Source organism: Muntiacus reevesi, chromosome 3, assembly GCF_963930625.1.
Source record: "Muntiacus reevesi chromosome 3, mMunRee1.1, whole genome shotgun sequence".
In the NCBI taxonomy this organism is placed as follows: domain Eukaryota; kingdom Metazoa; phylum Chordata; class Mammalia; order Artiodactyla; family Cervidae; genus Muntiacus; species Muntiacus reevesi.
The window spans coordinates 91236076-91247376 of record NC_089251.1 but is presented as its reverse complement, the minus strand read 5'-3'; the positions used below and the strand labels follow the sequence as shown (position 1 = coordinate 91247376).

At 40.3% G+C, this 11301-nt stretch overlaps 1 pseudogene; it reads right to left on the bottom strand.

The window, feature by feature from the left end:
* Positions 1-466: 466 nt before the first annotated feature.
* On the bottom strand, positions 467-1073 carry LOC136164035 (formin-binding protein 1 pseudogene; annotated as a pseudogene).
* Positions 1074-11301: the final 10228 nt, after the last annotated feature.

Sequence of the window (11301 nt, the reverse complement as noted above, 5' to 3'; positions counted from 1 at the left end):
TGTCCATGAAAGGAAGAGTCAATAGATGTGGCAAATTTCATTGCTGTCTTATTTTAAGAAATTTCCATAGCCATCCCCCTCTCAGAAACTGCCACCTCAATCAGTCAGTAGCCATCAACACTGGGGCAAGATACTCCACCAGCAAAAAGACTTAACTTGCTGAAGTCTCAGATGATGGTTACTATTTTTTAGCAATAAAGTATTTTTAAAAATTAAGATGTGTGTTGTTCTTTCAGACATAATAGTATTGCACACTTACTAAACTTCAGTAGAGCATAAACATAACTTTTATATGCACCAGGAAACCAGAAACAAATCATGTGACTGTATTATCATATTCACTTTATTGCGGTGGTCTAGAACCAAACTTGGAATATCTCTGAGGTTTGCCTGCATACATCTTAGCACCTTTGCTATTTTTATCCAAATAAACTTTGACAAAGTAGGAAAATAATCCTTTTCATATTCATTGCTTCAAATGCAGAATCACTTTCATTTCCTCTATAACATACAATGTTTCTACTTCTATTACTGAAAGAATTCCTTCATTCTGAGCTTGTAATATGTAGAGCTTTACAAGTTCCTGTAGGGAGAAGAGATTCCTATCAAAATTCATGGCCAAACCTGGTCCATGGCCAAACCTGGCCCTCACTCTCCTGACTTTGCTTCTCTGTGTAACTGGTGTCTGTGTTCCTCCAGTCTTGGGCACAGTTATTTGGAACTGCGGTTTATGTGCATTCCACTCTGTTGTCAGGCCTGTTCACTTGGTGCTGGGAACTTGCATTCAACCTCAGTCAACTACACTTGAAGTTTCTGGGCCTCTAGACACAGTTTTCCTATGTATATGCTTCATATACATACATCCATACATACATACACACACACACACACACACTCTCTCTCTTTCTCTATATATAATGTGTTTCATATACATATATACATATATTTAATTTGTGCCTGAAACTGGTTGGGTCTCCCATTTGAGGATTCTTTAGACAGTCACTCTTCATTTTTGTTAGGCCATCTCTTCGATCCATCTCCATTTGAATTTCTTTATTCAATTCACTGACTTTTTTTTTTTTTTATTCAATTCACTGACTTTATACAGCTTTTTCCTTCTTTGTTGAAGGGAAAGATTGCTGGAACTCTCTCGTGTTGCATTCCCCCCAACCCCCCACTGCACCATACTTTAGGTTTTTAAAGAAGTGAATTTGAGGTTTGAAGATCATGAACTCATTGGAGCAATGAGTTCCTTTTACTGTATGAGAGATTTATTTAATTTATTTTTTAGTACTTTATTATTTTATCAGCTGTGTTGGGTCTTTGCTGCAGCATAGGGGCTCAGCAGCTGCCTAGGGCAGGCTTAGTTGCTGTGGGGCATGTGGGGATCTTTGTTCTCCAGCCAGGGATGAACCCACATATCCTGCATGGGAAGGTGGACTTTTAACAACTGGACCACCTAGGAAGTCTCATGAACAGCCATAACTTTTCTTTGGATTTGCAGTCAGATTTGACTTCTGATTTGCCTTCTCTGCAATTTGAAAGACTATTATCAGACACAGTATATGTCACTGGCTGAGTGTCGTCCTCAGATGTCTCCAGGAGGCTCAATCTCTGACTTGATAGTTTCTATTATCAACTGTGACATTTATTTGAGCATTGTTTCAGCTGTCTTAACTATGGTATCCACAAGCATTTCACGTTGACAGCTATTGCCTGTTGATCAATCTCTGCATGTCTTCATTGATTTTCTGGTTCTCACTATCCTTCTTTCCTCCATCTCTTGTGTTTTCTGAAAGATATGTGAATATGGATATATGAGGATAGGTGTATGGATATATGAGGATGGTAATATTCATACAGGTCCTGGTCAAATTTCTCTCTTTTTTATTATCTGAAACTGGTCTTTATTTCAATCTGATTTTTGTGTGTGTGAGAACTATGGATTATTTTTTTTAATTTATTTTTAATTGGAGGATAATTGCTTTACAATGTTGTGTTAGTTTCTGCCATATAACAACAGTGAATCAGCCATAAGCGTACATATATTCCCTGGTCGAATTTCTTGAAGACTTGGTGAGTAATCTGCTCTGCTGTCCTCTGTTACTGAGGAGTTGTTGGTGTGCCTTTTGAGTTTGTTGGTGTGCCTTTTCAACACAAATGATGGCATAATTTTTTTTTCCCAAAAATACTGCTGTGTTCTGTCAGTCTTTGGGAATCTCACACTTAGCAGCTTTTACTTAATTTATGTTGCTTTCAGCTAGTGTCTAATGGTGGGGCTCTGCCTTCTGTGCACCAGGAAAAGTGCAATTTCCACTCTTCTCTGGTCTTCAATACAGTGGGCTAACTCCACAGTGACCTGCGAGGTTAGGTTCTCCAAGGTAAGTTCACGCTGTCCAGTGTGGCCACTCATTTTGCTCATCGGATGAAAAAGGATGCTTTACATGAGAAGATACTTGTATGTCTTCGTCCTCCTTCTAGTTTTTTAGGTTGCTATTTCTTCAGAAGATTACTGACTTGCTTTGTATAGCTGAGTTCAATCTCTGTCTGACAAATGTGATGTATTTCGTTAGAACACCAATTCCTCACTGCATGTTTTGCTAAGTCAAACGGGTCCCCGAGTTCGGTGCCCCAGTCCGGGCGCAGGGGCCGGGAAGGGGCCCCAGGAAGGGGCCCCGGGCCCGGCAAAGGCGCAGCCTGCTCCTGGTCTCCCCGGGGACCCCACTCCCCGGAGCTCCGCCCCGAGATGGCCCATCCACCACCTGCCACGGTCCCTGCAGTCTCTTGCCTGCTTTAGTTTGTAACTGACTCGGCTGTTCTCCCAAGTCTAGAAGTGCGAGCTGAAGCTTTGTCCAGGCGAAGGGCCACAGGTCTGGAAAGGAAAGATTGAGGGTGGGTAGGTACGAACGGGCACGAACGTCGCCTGTCAACGCCCTGGGAGCTTCACCCTCGGCCCCGGGGCCAGCAGGATGGAGCGCCCCAGAGGGAGGTCCTGCGGGGCTCTGGGATGCAGCATCCTGGGAGGAGCCCCGAGGTCTAAGAGGCCCTCTTAGGTAAGAAGGGAGGTGGCCGTCGGTGGTCCCAGGGCTCCTGGACCACTACTGGGCCTTCCAGCTGGCACTTCAGGCCTAACTAACCTCTACCCTATCCCCTTGTCTCTCGGCCGCCCCTAAACCTGACGGCGTCTCGCGAGCTCCTCGCCCTCTTCCAGGCAGAAGTGGACCAAACATATTCAGCCCATATGGCAAAATAAATGTGAAGTCAAAGCCAAGCATAAAATGGAATGCCACCATTGGAAAATTAGCTTCAGAGGTAATTATCGTCAATAATCTGTTACTTTATGGTTAAAAAGTCAGCTGAAAACTTAAAATTATATAGTAGGGTATACAGACAGTATCTCAGATGAGTCAGGCTTAGATTGTTCCTGTGGTCCTCATATTACACATTTGTGGAATAAAACAAATGTTTATGTTCACATCATAATATCACATCATTGATGTCATTAACCTTAATTCATGAAGGGAATTTTTTAAGTAAAATATTCTAGAAGGAACTTTGTTCCTAGGATCCATAGCTTGAGTTGAAGTTTTTAAAACCCTTCGTTTTTTGCTAAAAAATAGTTGGCAAATCGTAAGGTATCTTTTGTTTATTTAAAATTTTATCTCCCACAAGAAGCCAGAAAAGGACTAATCAAAGAAAGAACAAGGAAGTAAGTAATAAGCATAAAAGCATAATTAATCAAGTAGGAAACAAAAGATAGTGGAAATAATAAATCAAACTGCTGGTTCTTTTGGAAAAAATTAACAAGATCAACAAATCAATAGCTAAACCAATTAAGGAAAAAAGGAAGAAAGCACAAAAAATACACAATAAGAAGATGCATAGGGGAAATAACCATAGGAACAGAGGAAACTTAAAAAAAAAAAGAAACTATTTTGTACAACTTTATGTAAACAAATTTCAAACCACAGATAAAATAAATAATTTCCAAGGAAAAAAGTTTCCCAAAATTGACCTTTGTGGAGGGAGAAAACAGACCAGTCTCCATAAAATAATAGAGAAATTTATTTAATAAATACACCTATATATACCATATATCGGACTTCCCTGGTGGCCCAGATGGTAAAGCGTCTACCTACAATGCGGGAGACCCGGGTTCAATCCCTGGGTCAGGAAGATCTCCTGGAGAAGGAAATGGCAACCCACTCCAGTATTCTTGCCTGGAAAACCCCATGGACAGAGGAGCCTGGTAGGCTACAGTCCATTGGATCGCAAAGAGTCAGACATGACTGAGCAACTTCACTTGCAATTTACTTGCAATATATACCATATATAAGGGAATTCTATCAAATTCCTCAAACAACAGATAATCCTAACATTATGCAAATTGTTCCAGGGACTAAAAAATGAAAAAAAAAGGTAAATCCTTTTGTTAAGCAAGTATATAAATTAATTAATAAAATTAAACTTATTTTAAAAATCCTGAGGGATCCACAAAGAACTATGTTAGAACCAGTAAATGAGTTCAGCAAGGTTGTAGGATACAAGATCAATATATCAGTTGTATTTCTATACTAATAATACATAATCTGAAAATAAAATTAGAACAATTCCACATACCATAACATAAAAAGAATAAAATACTCAGGAATAAATTTACTTAAATAAGCATAGGATTTGTACACTGAAAACCATAAAACATTATTGAAAGAAACTGAAGAAGATCTACAATAAATGGATAGACATCACCTGTTCATGAGTTAGAATATTGTAAAGATGGCAGTACCCTCCAGACTGATCTATGTAGATGCAACACGATCTCTGTCCCTTATGGCTTCCTTTGTGGCTCAGCTGGTAAAGAATCCACCAGCAAGGTGGAAGACCTGGGTTCAATCTGTGGGTTGGGAAGATCCCCTGGAGAAAGGAAAGGCTATCGATTCCAGCATTCTGGCCTGATAGTTCAGCTGCTTTGGAAAACAGTCTGACAGATTCTCAAATAGTTTAACATAGAGTTCCCATATGACCCAGCAATTGGCATCACCGACTTGATGGGCATGAGTTTGAGTAAACTCCAGGAGTTTGTGGACAGGGAGACCTGGCGTGCTGCGATTCATGGGGTCTCAAAGAGTCGGACACGCCTGAGCGACTGAACGGACTGACTGACCTGAGAGAAGTAGAAGCATGCCAACACAAAATCTTCTAAGTGAATGTTCATAGCTTTGTTTCTAGTAGTCAAAAAGTACAAACAATACGAATGTCCATCAGCTGATGAATGGGTAAACAAAAGGTGCTATATTTAAAAGGAAGGAAGTACTGATACATGCAACAAGTGTGCATGAACGTTGAAATCATTATGCCAAGCGAAAGAAGCCAGAAAAAAAGACCACATAAGATTCTATTGAAACATCCTAAATAGACAAAATTCTTAGAAAAAGAAAGTAGGCAGGATTAGGGATAAGATGTGACTGCTAATGGGTATGGAGTTTCTTTTTGTGGTGATGAAAATATCTGGAATTATATAGTGTTGATCCATGCACAACTTTGTGCATAAGCTATAAGCCACTGAATTGTACAATTTAAAATGGTGAATCTTATGTTTTATGACTTATATCTCAATAAAGCTGTTACTTTTATAACCTATATAAAAGTGGAGGTAAGAGAATAGGAAAGAACTCTATGAAGTGATAAGGAATTACTTCCAGTTGATGCTGTTAGGATATAAAAGTGCAATCAACTGGAAGCAAGTCCATGAACTGGTAGAAGGATAAATAAATTGTTCTGGCCACACAGCGGAATAATACACAGCAATAGAAAGGAAGGAACAACTAGTACTTTTAACAATTATTAATCTCACATTCATTATGCTACGTGAAAGAGGCCAGATGATACAAAGGGCTAAATATCATCTGATCCCATTTGTATGATAGTCTTTTTTTTTAAGTCACTCAATAGTGTCCAACTCGTTGCGACCCCATGGACTATACAGTCCATGGAATTCTCCAATCCAGAATACTGGAATGGGTAGCCTTTCCCTTATCCAGGGGGTCTTCCCAACCCAGGGATTGAACCCACGTCTCCTGCATTGCAGGCAGATTCTTTACCAGCTGAGACATCAGGGAAGCTCAAGAATACTGAAGTAGGTAGCCTATCCCTTCTCCAGCGGATCTTCCCAACCCAGGAATCCCAACCCAGGAATCGAACTGGGGTCTCCTGCATTGCAGGCAGATTCTTTACCAACTGAGCTATCAGAAAGCCCATGATATTCTAGAAAAGGTAAAATGATAGAGGAATTAAATCAATGCTTGCCAGAGGGTAGGAGTGGAAGAAGACTGACTGCAAAGGGACAAGGAACTTATTGGGGTGATGGACATGTTCTGTATCTTGCCTTTGGTGGTGGTTACCTAGTTTGATACATCTGTATAAATCAAACTAAACACTTAAAAAGTAGTGAATGTATCATACTTCAATAAACCTTCCTTTTAAAAAAAGTTTGAAAGTATACTTTATATGCTGATTTTTTTTGTAAGTAAGGGAAATAAAAGTCTATATACAACCCAGCAATCCCACTGCTGGGCATACACACTAAGGAAACCAGAATTGAAAGAGACGTTTACCCCAGTGTTCATCGCAGCACTGTTTACAATAGCCAGGACATGGAAGCAACCTAGACGTCCATCGGCAGATGAATGGATGAGAAAGTTATGGTACATATACACAATGGAGTATTACTCAGCTATTAAAAAGAACGCATTTGAATCTGTTCTAATGAGGTGGATGAAACTGGAGCCGAAGTAAGTCAGAAAGAAAAACATCAATACAGCATATTAACGCATATATATGGAATTTAGAAAGATGGTAATGACAACCCTATATGTGAGACAGAAAAAGAGACACAGATATAAAGAACAGACTTTTGGACTCTGTGGGAGAAGGCGAGGGTGGGATGATTTGAGAGAAGAGCATTGAAACATGTACATTACCATATGTGAAGTAGATGACCAGTCCCAGTTCGATGCATGAAGCAGGGCACTCAAAGCCAGTGCACTGGGACAACCCAGAGGGAAGGATGGGGAGGGAGGAGGGTGGGGGGTTCGGAATGGGGGACACATGTCCACCCATGGCTGGTTCATGTCAGTGTGTGGCAAAAACCACCACAATATTGTAAAGTAATTAGCCTCCAATTAAAATAAATAAATTAATTTTTAAAAGTATATTGTGTCTGCTTATTTTTTGTAAAAGGAAAGATTGGAAAGATAGACCAGAAATTTAATGAAATTGGCTTACCTAGAGGGGCTAGGTGGGAATGCAGTGGGAGGAAGACAGGAGAGAATGAGACTTTTCTGAACACGTCTTTTCCATATAGTTTTTACTTTTTAATTGTGTTAGTATTTTATATATTCAAAAAATAAGAGTAAATGGATGAGGATGGGGGAAATACTTAACATTTTAAATTGAACTTAGCTGTAAATCGAATTGGTAACAAACTCATACAGTAGAAAAAATAATGATTAGTTCAAGAACTTTGAACACAGTCCTCTTTTAAAAAAAAACTTTTTATTTTGTATTGGGATATAGCTGATTAACAATATTGTGATAATTTCAGGTGTACAATGAAGGGACTCAGTCATGCATATACATGATCCATTCTCCGCCAAGCTCCCCTCCCGTCCATAACATTGAGCAGAGTTCCCTGTGCTATACTGTAGGCCCTTGTTGGTGATCCATTTTAAATATAGCAATAAACACAGTTCTCTTAATTGGACACATTCTGAGAGTTCAAAAAATCTACAAAGAAACCTTGAATTTTACTTGATATTTTCGTTGTCAACAGTGGTATGAGTGTAACAATTCTGAAATCATTTTGTGTGTATTGTAGGATTGAATAAATGACCTAAATATATTGCTATTGTTGGGAGTGAATGTTTTCAGTGTGGAAAAAGGAAGATACTGAGAGAGAATTAGCCCCTGGCGCCAGGAGCTAAGCTATGGAGTTTATTAAAACACCTATATTATTAAATTATTATAATTAAAAGTTATAAAGTAAACAATCTAAATTAAAAGTAAACAATTTCACAGAACAGCAACATCAGAGAAGGTCACTCTGTGATGGTGATAGATCCAAAAAAAATCAGGGTTATCTTATAATCATGTCCACCGCTTCCCGGTGGCTCAGATGGTAAAGAATCTGCCTGCAATGTGGAGACCCAAGTTTGATCCCCCTGGGTTGGGAAGATCCCCTGGAGACGGGCAAAGTAATGCACACCAATATTCTTGCCTGAAGAATTCCCTAGACAGAGGAGCCTGGTGGGCTACCGTCCCTGAGGTTGCAGAGTCGTACACAACTGAGCAACTACACTTTCACTTTACACTATAATCATGTCCAAACACAGACCAAAAAAATAAAATAAAAGTGAACGTTGTTTTTTGTTCTAGTTGCTTTTTTAAAAAATTTATTTATTTGTTTATATTTTGGTTGTGCTGGGTCTTGTTGCTGCATGCAGGCTTTCTCTAGGTGCGGCGAGCGGGGGCTGCTCTCTAGCTGTAATGCAGGGGCGTCTCACTGCAGTGGCTCTTCTATTGCAGAGCTCAGGTCTAGGCCCGTGGGCTTCCGTCGCTGCAGCACGCAGGCTCAGTAGTTGTGGCACAAAGGCCTGGGCACTAGGCGGCCTGGGTCATCCTCCTGGACCAGGGGTGGAACCCGGGCCCCCTGCCTTGGCAGGTGGCCTTCTACCTACTGGACCACCAGGGAAGTCCTTGAATATTGTTTAAACCACAAAATGGCCTAACACTGTGATTGGTAGCCTTGTTCCCCTGGTTCTCTCTTTCTAGATAAGAATTAAGATACCTGCCCATAGAATTAGTTTTGCCTCCTTACCAGCCATATTCAGAGCAAAGCCCACGCCCTCAAACCTTTCTCCATAATAATCCAACACAAGTCCAAATTCTGCTAAGTTCTTCCGGACACCCTTCCCCTGGGACATTCCATGGCTCCCCAAGTTGAGCAGTTTCCCTTGTCACAACAGGTCAATAAACGTAGTTTTGTTCAACTACAGGTGGGCTTCTGGTGGTCTTTGGCTGATGAAGGAACTTTACAATACAGATGGAGAACACAGAAATGAGAGGAAAAATCTTGTGGTCTTAGAGTGAAACTAGGGTTATCCGTTTGAATGCCATGACTTTTTTTTTAATGTGTTCGTGTATCTTCTAAATCTATCCACTGGGAAATGATACTCCAGTAGCACTGGACATGAATATCTCCCAGATTTTGATTTCTAAATATTTCTCATTTAAAAAGAGCCAGGGCTTTTTGGAGAAACAGTCGATTCCAGGACTGGGGCAGGGAAAGTGTGAGGTAAGCCTGGAATATGTTGTGTGACAGAAAACAAGAAAAAACATGAGGATATGTCAAAGGTCACAGGCATGAGCTTGAGAGGCTGCCACTGGTTAAACATGAGACAACTTCTGTATCAAAAATGAATAATTAAAAATTATGCAATTATAAATAATCTATGAGTTCACAATACTGATAATATTAACAATATAAAAGGAGAAGGAAAAAATTTTTTTAAATAAAAGAATGCCAGTCAATAAAAGTAGGAATTATACCATTGAAAAACTATCATTTTTGTAACAATTAGGGTTAATGATTGATTCACACAAGAATCAATGGGAAATAAAACCATTGGGTGGGTGCCCTGGAATAAACACTGCATTTTCCTTCACCACAAACAAAACCCTACCATGGGGTGCAAGATTGTTGGGGAACAGGTTACTCATACAGTTTCAAAGCATCTCTCACTAATTACTGATGTATTGCAAAGGGGAAAGTTTTCAGGCACCTCTGCAGTGGAGAATTCTGCTGGACATTGTCTGAGCTCAATGACAAGCCTCAAATTACCATTAATAGGACAAGAGTACCTCCCCCTGTGATTCTAGTGGGTTTAATTTGTCTTCAACTGAAAAGTTCTAACATCCAAGGCATTTCAAAGTGGCCACCCAGAATGACAGGATTGAAATATGTCTATTTCTTCATCCTTACAATTTATTGTTAGGATTTTATTTCAAATGTACAATATAAAGAGGGGTATGGTGGGAGGGGGTAGTTAGCAACATGAAGGAGCTCAAAGCCAGAGCCAAAGATGCAGAATTCACAAGAGTATGTGGCTAATGAAACGTGGTATGCATATTTGCTGTTCAGTTGGTAAGTCACGTCTGACTCTACATATCATAGAATATTATTTGGCCTTAAAAAGAGTGAAATTTGGACACATTCTATTCCATGGATGTATCTCTAAGACATTAATATAAAGTGAATCAAGCCAGAAACAGCAGGACAACTATTGTATAATTCCACCGGTAAGAGAAACCTAAGTAGTCAAATTCATAGAGGGGAAAAAGGTGGTTGCTAGGAGGTAGGAGGGAGGCAGTTGAGGAGTTACTGTTTATAGTGGGTATGGAGTTTTTGTTTGGGATGATGAAAAAGTTCTGGGGGTGGATGGTGGAGATTGAACTACAATATGAAGGTAATTAATGCCACTGAAATATACATGTGTACACAGTTAAATTTGATGTACATTTTATGGTAGAAAAAAAAAAGGTCTTTAAAAGTGCTAAGTAGCAATAGAAAAGATAATAAAGAAAAAAATTTTTAACTGCTAAGTAAACAGAAGCCAAGGGGAAAACCACTGTAGCTCAAATAATAATTAAAAAAAAAAAATAAAAGCATGTTGCTGAGCCTGCGTTGTCAGGGGCTGATTTGGCACTAATTTGCCTGCAGAGTGTAATGTTTATTAAAGAGTAAGTAATTTTAAAATGTGCGAGTCTGAAGGTGCTTTATTGTTAAAAAGAGTAACTATAAATGTTAGAACTTAAACCGACAAGGTGGGCTTCTCCTGAAAGATTTCCCCAAGCGCTCGCTGAAAACAGAGACCCCGCCTGGGGACCCCAGGCCGCCTCCGACTGGAAGTGCTTCTTAGGGCTCCCCAGCTGCCAGGAGCTCGCCGTCCGCACGCAGACCCCACACCGCCTCTCCTCACGGGCCCGCCCCTGTCCCATGCCTGGCTCTGCTCCTCCTCCGAGGAGCCTCCTCCGTGCCCCGAGCCTCCCCAGGCCTGGCGCTCTATCCACACCGAACCCCTCACGCCCGCAGAAACCACTCTCTTCCCTCCCTTTTTCAAAATGCACGTTCATGCAATGAAAATGTGTCGATTCCAGCAATAAAAAGAAATGAACCATCAAGCCACGAAAAAAAACACATGAGGAACCTCAGATGCACATTGTAAGTGAACGAAGCCAAACTGA